At 39.2% G+C, this 12,025-nt stretch overlaps 1 long non-coding RNA gene and 1 pseudogene across 1 annotated transcript in view; one reads left to right on the top strand and one right to left on the bottom strand.

Moving 5' to 3' along the window:
* The window catches only part of LOC131382527 (uncharacterized), a 32,539-nt gene that overhangs the window by 11,910 nt on the left and 8,604 nt on the right, over positions 1-12,025 (top strand). Inside the window, exon 2 of the long non-coding RNA XR_009212073.1 lies at positions 6,560-6,651. This is a non-coding gene — a long non-coding RNA (uncharacterized LOC131382527). The remainder of the gene's footprint in view (positions 1-6,559; positions 6,652-12,025) is intronic.
* Positions 6,550-6,647, bottom strand: LOC116463512 (small nucleolar RNA U13; annotated as a pseudogene).

Consider the following 12,025-nt stretch of genomic DNA (forward strand, 5'->3'; position numbering starts at 1 on the left):
AATTTAAGTGATTTATATTCCTATATTTAAAATACTAAGACCTCAGGATTGGGCTAAGAAAATCCAACTATGACCTGCTCACAAGGAACCTATCAAAAACAAGGAGACACATATAAATAAAAAATAAAAGAATAAAGATTTACTGGAAAAATACAAAGAAAAAATAAAGGTATTAATGTTAACTTTATTCAAGACTGGGTACATAGCTAAAAATATTCAATAGAGAAAAGTACACATAAAAATATAAAATCATTAGTGATATTTTATGCATTAAATATATAAATATATAAAACAAAGGTATATAAGAAGAAATGGACAGAAAGCAATTGTTCTATGTGAGACTTTTATGGAACTACTGCTCTTTGACAATAGGAAAAGACAAAATATATACGTTTTAAATGATATGTATTATATATCATTTAAAAGGGGTCTATAACAAAACTGATGAAAATAGAAAATATTTTGTGAAGATAAGCATAGAAAATGAACAAATTATTAAAAATAGAATTAGTAAAGTTGACATATGAATTAAAAAACTCTTTAACATAACTAGAGAATATATAAAGGTGAAGAGAAAAAATAAAATGTAAAAGTAGAAGAGAAATATAAAAATAATAAACAGGAGAATTTTAACAAATACAAAATTATTTGTTAAAGCACAGTGTTCATAACTTTGAAAAGTTGAATTAAACAGATATTTTCATGGCATAGTTTACCTAACCTTAAGAAAAAGGGTCAGGAACTTTTAGAAGAAATCCTGGGGATATATATGTATATGTATGTATTGTATTTCTTCCAAAGATGTCTCATTTTCTGAAAATTTTATCAGTGATAACTTTCAGAATTTCAGAAAGACAGATAATACCATGTTATATGATTTTTCTAGATATAAAAACAAAAGCTGAGTGTATAAAGATTCATTTTATGAAGTCAGCATAACATTGATCTAAAATTGACAATAGCACAACCAAAAGAAAATAAATACTATTATGATTTTGCAATGACATATTAAATATTGTGATGACATGATGAAAGAATGTTGTGCCAATCAAAAGATAGTGTTATTTTTCTTCTATGACATTGTGATTCTTAAATTTATATTAATAACAAGCAAAAAACTAAGAATGTGTTGAAAAAGGAGAATCAGAGCAATTTCAAGTGCGTAGGCACATCCTACTAGGTATTAAAATATATTACAAGCAACTGCAACCAAAGCAGTATGGTACTAGCTCAGGAGCTGGTAGGCAGATTGATAGAATAGAGCAATGGACCCTGAAATAGACTCTAGTGTGTATTCCAGCTTAAAGTAAGGACAACAAAAATGGGAAAGGCAGAGATTATTTCTCAAATGCTTAGGAAAATTGATTAACTCAAGTTATAGCTTCACTATCCAGCAGCTCAAGACAAAAACAACAATAAAAACAGATGGATTAAAGAACCCACACATAGACAAAAACTTCTGGAGAGGGAACGACATTTTAAGCATAAAAGCAATGTAAGTAGTTACAAAGGAAAAGTTAGATAGATCTTACTGTTAACACAATTGAAAGTCCTTTACATCAAGGAACATGTTCACAGCAATCAAATTACAAATTAGAAAAAGTAGTTGTAGCAACAGAGCAGAGAGATAATACTGAAAAAGTACATGAAGTACTCTTACAAATCAATTAACAAAATACTCCGAAAGACATGGGCAGAGCGTCCTCACAGTAAACTTAAATACAAAATATGGTTATCTGGAAAAAATATTCACACTCACAACTAATCAAATACTAATTAAAACAGTTACAAGATACATTTTATTCACTCATTAAAATAGTAAAACATTTTTAAAAGAAAATTTTCTTTGCTGGTGGAAGTTTGAAAAGACTCCCTAAAATAAATTGCTGGTAGAAGTATAAGTCTGCACAACCTTTGTGAAAATTTATTTGGTACTATCTATATAGGTGTCAGAGGCGTTTGAATCAGAGCAACTCCATCTTGAATAGGGGCTTGGTAAAATAAGGCTAAGACCTGTTAGGCTGCATTCCCGGTAAGTTAAGCGATTTTTAGTCACAGGATGAGATTGGAGGTCAGCACAAGATACAAGTCATAAAGACCTTCCTGATAAAACAGTTTGCACTAAAGAAGCCGGCCAAAACCCATTAAAACGAAGATGGTAACAGAAGTGACCTCTGGTGGTCCTCACTGCCACACTCCCACCAGTGCCATGACCATTTACAAATGCCAAGTTACCCTATATGGTCTAAAAAGGGGAGGCATGAATAATCCACCCCTTGTTTAGCATATCATCAAGAAATAACCATAAAAATGGGCAACCAGAGCCAGGGACTGCTCTGTCTATGGAGTAGCCATTCTTTCATTCCTTTACTTTCTCAATAATAAACTTGCCTTCACTTTATGGACTCACCTCGAATTCTTTCTTGTGTGAGATCCAAGAACCCTCTCTTGGGGTCTGGATTGGGACCCCTTTCAGGTAATGTAGGTACTCAAATTATCATTTCCTTTGGCTCAGTAATTTCCCTTCAATGAATTTAAGAAAATAATCAGACACATGAACAAAAATAAGTATAATGCTTTGCTTATTGTTTAATACTTACTGAATAATTATTTATAATACTGAAAAATTTGAAAAACATGTTCATTAGTGGGAGACTGGCAAAATTACCTTTTCAAGAAAAGACAGTATACAGTCATTAAAAAAATCTTTTCTAAAACTTTATGGAAGAAATGCTCTTAGTAAAATAAGTTACAAAAGGAGGATTTTGAATTATATGTAGGGTAGGATCCAGTTTTTGTTACACATACAGACACATATTTAGGACAATGGGTTCTGGAGTTAGAATCAAAGTACTGGGATTTGAATCACAACTCACCACCTACTAGTTTAAGAACATGAATAATTTATATAACCTCACTAAGCCTCTGTTTACTCATCTTTAAAATGATACTGTCTCAGCATGCTATTGTGAGGACTAAAGAGTTATTCAGTGTCAGGTGCCTAGTATACAGCCTGGCTCATAAATGGCAAGTTTTACATTCACATACATTGAGTTATCATTAAAATATGTATATATATGAGAATTACAATTTATAGAAATTTTCCTTAGTATTAAAAAAAGTATACACATTTTATAATGCCTTTTTGCCTAGGCTAATGGGCAGCCTTCAACAAATATCTCATGCACTCTGCCACAGCTTAAAGGCATAAAATGAAACCAGGGCTGCTGTAAAAACCAAAATCCACCCTGCTAAACTACATTGAATAAGAGATCAGATATGTGCCCCTTGTGCTCACTACTTTCTAGGTCTTTTCTCTGTAAGTAAATGTTCTCCCATTTCCTTGTCCAGTGCCTTCCTCCTAAGTTTAATGGTAGCAAGGGTATCTATGACACAACCCCCAAGGTGGTGGCTACTCCCATTATCCCCCATCCTGTGGATGGAAGGCTAAACTTATGGCCAGTGCAACCCTTGTGGAGTTCCAGATACCTTGAACAAATTATCAGCAAATCTGGAGTTATCAGTTAAGGAGGATATACTTTAAACACATAAGAAAACTAAGATTTCTAGAAGGAAATATACCAAGTTGAGACAGAGAAAAAAACAGTGCTTCTGTCCTTTCAGTGTTCATAGTGAAGAGAATGTACAGAGGATGCATCATTCTTGCTTTGTATTCCTATATTTAAATGTGTTGAAAGAAAATTGTAGAGACAGATATGGAACTGACGGTAGAAGAAATATGAACAAAAGGAAATACCAGGTTCTTCAAAACTGGATCATGAAACAGAAAAAAGTCTTCTCTTTTCACAAGAAGTAAAGCCAGGCCTTCCTTGTAATAGAAGATTAACATGTCACCATCCTGAACAATTATTCCTCAGAGGCAAAATGTCTTACATGCATTTCCCAGGGGCCAAGAAGTCATCTGGGATGGGGGTTGAACTTGGGAATCGGTGTGATAAGGGCCACAGTGAGATGTTGGAACAAAGACCAAGTACTGAGTCTTTGAACGTCAGTGTGATGTGAAGCCAGGCACAAAGGCAGATTAATATCAGGGCTGGAACTATGAAGTAGATAAGGTTCAAGCTGAGGTCATTTGTCGTACTAATATATTAGAAAGTCTTAGAGGTCGATAAAACCTCATCCTCTGAGAAGAGTCAGGTACAGCAATTTAATTATGTTAATAATATTAGGGAAAAAACCCAATGTGAACTCACAGCATTAAAAAGCAATATTTTTTCCTAGCTATGTGTTCCAACAGCAGTAGCATTTTGGTCACTGCCTATGATTTGGACAGGAGGCAAGGAAATTAAATACTGGGTAGAAGGGGGCAGTTCCCTGGCAAAGGCCCCATCCTCAAGCCTGGAAACTCATGGCCCTAAATGAGAACAGGCATTCCTGTTTTTGTGCCCAAATGGTGCCTTTTGGCCTGCCATGCTCCCCTATCCTGTACCCATTATCCCAAACTCCAGGATCCACAAGCAGAAGAGCAGAGGAACAGAAGAGCTGTACAGCAGAGGAGAAAAGAGAAGGAGCGTCTGAACGTCGAGAGGAGTTCAGCTGGGGACAGCTGGAGAGGGGATCGGCTGCCGGCTGGCTGAACTCCAGGGGAAGATATTCGTTCCACTCCATCCCCTCTCCAGCTCCCTATCTATCCCACTGAGACCCACCCCCATCTGGCAATACAATTTCCCGCATTTACCATCCTTAAATTTGTCCATGTGACCTGATTCTTCCTGGATGCTGGAAGAGGATCTGGGTACCAAGAGGGCACTGAGCTGGTTAACACTTAAGCCACCTGTGGATGGCAGAGCTAAAAGAGCACTGTAACACACCCAGTGGGGCTTTGGGAGTCATAGGCACCCACCCCTAGATGCTACTGTGGGGCCAAAGCCCAAAAGTGCTCGCCCTGGCTCCTGCACCTGCCCAGCAGCATCCTCCCCTTCCTGTAAGGGGTTTGAGCCATGACAGTGGCCGAACACACAAGCCACACCCCTGTCACACATCCTGCAATGGGGGTCAGGGAACTCTCCCATTTCAGTAGCGTTTTGGTCACTGCGTATACTCACATGAACTCCTAAATGCCCAGATTTGGGTCTCTATTTGTCACCCTCACTAGAAGGAACTAGCACTCCTGGATCACACATATACATGCAGTAGCATGAACCCAGAGTACCCTATTGTTTCCAGAAAGGAAAGATAGTTTCAAAAATGCCAGAGACAGTGCTGGAAGGACAAAGGAGCCAGCTTCAAGGTCTCCTGCTGGCCAAGTTATAATTTGAGAATCAAAAAATGTATAATAATTGCAGTTAACTGAAATATGATGAGTTTGTAAAAGGCCAAAATTTTATAATGATATTCAGAGAAAAGTTAATATATATTAAAGGTAATTAGGATGAACATAGAAATTTGGCTATCATGGGATATGTTTAATTTTTTATTAATTTTAATGAGGAAGTTAATATAAATTAGTTTTTTATTTCTTCTGTTAACGCTGTTTGATTTTAAAATATAGACATAAAACTCATGTCAAGCTGCATAACTAGAGAAGAGGCAGTGCAGGAAAAAGAGTTAGCAAAATTGCCCAGGGAAAATATACAGAAACTCTACCAAGAACAGGAGGGTCTTCCAAGCACCAGTGGTCACACACAGTAACTAGAAAAAGGATCAAAACTGTGTTCCAAGATGATGAAGTCAACAAATATCTTAAAAAGGAGAATGCATTCTCCTGTCCTGATAGATGAAACCTCTGGATGGTCTCACTCAGGATGAGACACTACTGAGGCAGCCATACATTTTAAATAACATCAATAGACCAGGCCCAGTTATCATAATGACAGGACAATGGGTTATGTCACGGTAGCCAAGACAGACATCAATGTTTGATAGGGAAATTCCAGGCTACTAAAAACTAAAATCCATGGGGAAAATGTAGACTTTATTTTTAATTGATGTGAAAAGTCAAGATTAACTTAAGAAGAAAGTTTCAGCCTGATGTCCATTATTTGGATTTAGATAGTCTTCAGAGAAATAATCTGGCCTCCTGCCCTAACCAAGAATCAATGGTTCAACCAGATCCTACGACCTTGGCTGTCTAAGTTGATATTCCTTTTCTTTTTGGTCGGGAATACTATAACCTTGAGATTTTTAATTAAGTACTGCTATAATCTTAGGTAGTATAGGCGTAGTATAAAAAAATAAAGAAATGGGGAAGAAAACAAGACGTTGACATTTTAGGAACAGACATAAGTATTAGTAACATTTTTCTAATCATTGTATTTGTGTATATTTTGTGGTTTGATGTGTTTGAAGTGCTTAAAGGGATGGCATGGAAAATAGGGACTAAAATGTTGTCCTTTAAAACAACTGACACAAGAATTTTTATTGAGTCTTTCAAGATTAGTTTCTATTGTATTGAGAGCAGAACAGACTGTAGTAGGTTGAGGAGCAGTTGGAAATGGTTAAGACTAGAGTGAGACAAGAGCCTTGGGGCTCTTGAAGGGGGGTGCCAAAAATGAAATAATCAAGATAAATAATTTTTTTCTTTTTTCATGTCACACAGATAATGCATCCACTTCATAAAAAGGTTTGAGGGAGACACATCTCACATATGAAAACCCAATCATCATGCTTATAAACCGCAAAAGGAGCAAGGTTAGTATTTTAAGGCACTGTTTTTTAAAAGTCAAAATTAATGTAAAGAAGTCTATGATAAACAAAATGTCCATATTACATACTGGTGGGATGAAAACTAAGAGTGTGGGTGCCCATAATAGGTCCTTTTAAAAGCTGTCTGTGTGCAAGAAAGAAGGGAGCTTGGGCTAGAAGGAAAGCAGAAGTCCACGGAGTTGGGTTGGCTTGCTTTCTACTTTCGAGATGGGAGAACTTTGAACATATGCCAATGCTTAGGTGATGGCCTAAGTCCAATCCTTTCTCATCCAACATTGTAATTACGGGGAGCCACAGGAATTTGGGCATTCCAGTTGGAGATACAGGACAAACGAATTCTTCCTGTGTGCATGTTATTGGGGTCGGGGAGGAGAAAAGCTTTCATGGGACAGTGGGATGTCTTGCCTCAAATGGCAAATAGCTCTATCCTCCTGAGAACGCACAAGCTTTCTTATCCCGTTTTTCCAGGCTGTGTTGATTTGATGAGCCCCTTTGCCCACATCCTGCCTATATTTCTGCCCAGGCTCAATTATCTTTTCTTTCAGCTTCTTTCACTTTGCCAGGACATCATTGTGAGGGTGGGATCGGGGAGAGAAACTCTACACCTTGTTACTTAAAGGGCAGCCAGGGACCACACCAGCTGGGAGCTTGTGTCTTGTCTCAGATCCTGCCTCATTGGGAGGCACCACTTATACCTCTGGCCTCAAACTTGCTCTCCATGGGAGGCACTTGGAGGCCTTCAAAAAAATGCCAATTGCGAGTTCTCCCCCACCGGCTCCTGGATCCTGATTTAATGGGTTGCTCTCACTGCACTTCTCAACATGGAGGGGGCATCAGGATTCTTGAAAACTTCCAGGTGATTCTAGTATGCAGCAAAACAGTAAAGTTTGAGAACCACTGCTCTGCACCACCTACTCCCCTTTCCTAGCTTCTGTGTGGCCCTTTCCCAGCAGCTAGAGGAAGGGCAGAGGAGAACGGAAATAATCATTTTTGTCTTGGATTCGGGATCATAGGTGGTGAGATCGATGATTTTCCCTCCAAGGGTCCTGTGCCTCAAACTTTTTCACATTAGAGCCAATCAGTTATCTAGTAAGTGTATTAGCTATTAGGTTCTACATTATCCCATGCCTGGGTTCCCACAACCTATGAATACGAGTATGTTCTCACCTGTTTTCATTTCCCTTTGAAATTCCAATGAGTACTCCAGGTTGGAACAGCCCTTGTGTACTGGGGCAACAAACTCTGCAGCTTTTCTTTCCAAATTTCAAAGTTTAGTTTTTAAATAAGAGGCTTATTTACTCACATAAGCTTATGGGTTTTCCCAGGCAAAAAGGGCAGATTTAAGTTTAATCAAATTTGGGGGAACTTTATTAGTGTCAGCTGGTTCACTATCTTTTTCTCTGAAAATGCTTCAGAACCACAATAGCCGAGGGCTTGCCTTGTTTTGATCATGGAGGTAAGACATCACTTTGTTCCACAAAGACTGAAGTTAACAGTTGAAGTTAGAGTTACTCATTTTGAGGCCTCCTTTCTTTTTTCAAACCAATTACAATGATTTGATCAAATAATTGGCCAACAGTATTGTTTTAGTCAAGGTTCCCCAGAGAAATAGAACCAATAAGACATATATAGAGAGAGATGAAGGATTTATTAGCATATTTGACTCATTTAATTACGGAGGCTGAGAAGTCCCAAGACAGACCAACTGCAAGTTGGAGAACCAGGAAAATCAGTAGCTTGGCTCAGTCCCAAACCCAAGGTTTCAGAACCAAGGAAGGTGACAGTGTAATTCTCACTCCAAGGCCAAAGGCCCAGGAGCTGCTGATGTGAGTCCAAAGGCCAGAGAAACTGGAGTTCTGATGTCTGAAGGCAGGAGAAGAAGGGTCTCCTGGCTTTAGAAGTGAGAGGATGAGAATTTGACCTTACTCCACCTTTTCATTCTCCCCAGGCCCCCAGCCCATTGGATAGTGTCTGCTACATTGAGAGTGGATCTTCCCCATTCTAGTTCACCTACTTACATGCCAATCTCCCCCAGGAGCACTCTCACAGACACACTTAAGGTAGCCGAATTATTCTAATTAAATGCCAAATGAGTTGGGTTTCCCTTTCAGCAGAAGGGGGATGGGCTCAGTGCCTACTGAAGCACTGAGAATAAATAATGCCTTCCCAGCTATTTGGGTTCCTTGAATCCAGTCAAGTTAACACCCAAATCAACCTTCACAGTATTTCTGTCTTAGTCTGTTTGTGCTGCTCTAACAAAATACTGCAGACTGGATAATTTATGGAAGACAAGCATTTATTTTCTCACAGTTCTGGAGGCTGGGAAGTCCAAGATTAAGGCGCCAGCAGGTTTGGTTGCCTGGTGAGGGCTGTGTCTGCTTCTGAGATGGTGCCTTGATGGCGTATCCTCTGAAAGGGAGGAACACTATATCCTCGGGGGTAAAAGAGCAAATGAGCCAAACACTGTGTGAAGCCTCTTTTATAAGAACCTCAATCCCACTCACAAGGGAGGAGCCCCCATGGCCTAAACATCTCTTAAAGGCCCCACCTCTTAATACTATCATATTAGCAACTCCTGAATTTTAAAGGGGACATATTCAAACCGTAGCAAGTACAAACCTTAAACTGAGAAAGAGGAGGAAGAGTAAAGCGTAGAGGAGAAGAAAAATAGGAAGAAGATGAAGATAAACAACACAACAAGCAGCTTCGATGCACAGAATATGTCTCAGACATTGAACAGCACAGAACAGCTAGTAGGTGCCCATCAGTCACTGTTTGAATGGATGAATCGGTAAATGGATAGATGGATGATCTGCCATCCGTGGCTCTTTATCAAAGCCAAAGGATCTTCTCTTAATGAAACAATCATGGTAGGGTGGGGTAGGGAAATTTATTTTTCTGGAGAATAATGATTGACCTGGGGTCCAGATGAAATAAGATAAAGGGCCATCTGGTGAGAAGTCCCCAACCCAACATAGGATTAGGCTTCAGAGATGGCAGCTGTCCACACAAATTTCATTCTTGGTGACTACCTTTTCTATTTCTGTTTGATCATGGCAGACAAGTGACAAAGAAGCAGCCCTCTGTAAGTCTCTTGACTCCCTGGATTGAATATGTCCCCAGTCCTAGGGAGAGACCTGCAAAGGAAATTCCATGAATGCCACATTCCAGCCTAGCAAATACACACTGACATTTAGGTCTGAGTGTCTCACAATCCAGGTACAAAATAGAGCAAAGACTGAAAATGCTTCTAGGAATTAATGTCTTTTGGTCACTTAGGATCAGTGAGCTGGATTGAAAAGAAAGGAAATTTCATCTGGACAAGCTATACTGTAACTGGGCACTTCCACAATGCAGTAAATTGATAGGCCTTTACCAGTTACTTTTATTAAGAAACTCTTATAGCAGAACTCTGAAAATACAAGTAAAAGTGTACTGATTAAATTTATAACAAGCTGGAGTTTTCAAAGTTTTAAGATGGTCTAGTAATCGCAGGGAAATCCCTGGGTGCTATTTGCTGTAGAGCCATGCATGAGAAAAAGACACTAGGAGATAGTGCAAAAAAACCAAGGTGTGTTTTCCTGTCCTTTCTTCTCTATTCAACACAGAACACAATGCTTCTATGGCCAGATTCATGTTTTTTTCTCCCCACACACCAAGCAATCAATTCTCTAGCCAGCTCTCCAGTGGACACCAGGTGGTTGTCCTCTGAGTCAACTTAATTCTGTCACTATCTACCTGGAGACAGCATCAGATCCCTCAGTTTGGGGGTTCAGCCCTGCAAGACTGCCTCCCACTTCAGATGCCAATCACAAGCCCTAGATTGTGGCCTGCCCCTCTGCCGATTGGCTATAAATTGGGGTTCCCACAACCCCCTCATGGAGTTTGATTAATTTGTTAGAGCAGCTCACAGAACTCAGGAAACACTTTACTTATGTTTACAGGTTTGTTATGAAGGACATTACAAAGGACACAGTTGAACAGCCAGATGGAAGAGATGCATAGTGTGAGATCTGTGGAAAAGGGCATGGAGCTTCCCTGCCCTCTCTGGGTGCTCTACCCTGCAGGAATCTCCACGTGTTTAGCTTTCTGGTAGCTCTGTCCAACTTGTCCTTTCTCAGATTTTCATGGAGACTTCATTGCATAGTCATGATTGATGACATCATTTGACCATTGGTGATCAACTCAACCTTCAATTTCTCTCCTCTCTCCCCTTTCTGGGGATTCGGGGGTAGAATTGAAAGTTCCAACTCTGTAATCATGTCTTGGTCTTTCTGGTAACCAGCCCCCTTCCTGAAGCAGTTTAGGAAGGTCACCGGCCATCTCATTAGCATACAAAAAGACACTCATCACTCTGGAGAGTCCAAGAATTTTAGGCGCTGTGTGTCAGGAAACAAGATACAGGCATGTCTTGTTTAGTGATGAGGGATATGGTCTGAGAAATGCATTATTAGGCAATTTTATGGTTGTGTGAACATCAGAGCCTGTACTTACATAAACCTAGATGGTACAGCCTCCCACACACCTAGGCTATATGGTATAGCCTATTGTTCCTAGGCTATAAACCTGCACAGCATGTTACTGTACTGAATACTGTGGGAAACTGTAATATACTGATGAGTATTTGTGTATCCAAACATGTCTAAATATAGAAAAGGCACATTAAAAATATGATAATACAATCTTATAGGACCATTGTCATATATGTGGCCCATCTTTGACCGAAACTTTATGTGGTTCATGACTATATGTATTTCACAATATCAGGAATTGTGCTTTTGTTACCACCACTTTTTTGAAGGAATGCTGCAATGGACATTGGCTTTTGCACTGATTTAAAGAGGATTGGCTGAGAGGAATGGTGTTCTCCATATACCAGCTGGGAAGGCTCCTTTCATGAACTTATTAAAAATCACACTTTATTCTCTAGTGCCATGGGCTATTCCCCCTGTCTGGAATGCTCAGACCCTGGAGATGAAGCTGTTCTAGAAAAACAGTGAGAGGGAATGGTTTTAATACCTCCCCTATGCAAAAGGCTTATGTAATGGTGACAATTTATCTTGTTACTGTTCCACATGTCAAGTCAGTGTGCTTTTAGCACAGCAACAGAGAACATAATCAACTTTAGATTGAGGAAATTGTGGGTGATAATTATAATTATAGGGCATAACTCTATTTGCTTTTAAAAATACAATTTTTAAGAAAGTAGTGTAGAAATCAGAATCCATCCTATTTCTATTTCAGTTTTAAGGAAAAGCTATTCATTGAAAAGACATTCTTTGGCCGGGCGCAGTGGCTCATGCCTGTAATCCCAGCATTTTGGGAGGCCGAGGCAGGTGGATCACGAGGTCAGGAGATC

The sequence above is a fragment of the Hylobates moloch genome, unplaced genomic scaffold (genome assembly GCF_009828535.3).
Source record: "Hylobates moloch isolate HMO894 unplaced genomic scaffold, HMol_V3 SCAFFOLD_39, whole genome shotgun sequence".
In the NCBI taxonomy this organism is placed as follows: domain Eukaryota; kingdom Metazoa; phylum Chordata; class Mammalia; order Primates; family Hylobatidae; genus Hylobates; species Hylobates moloch.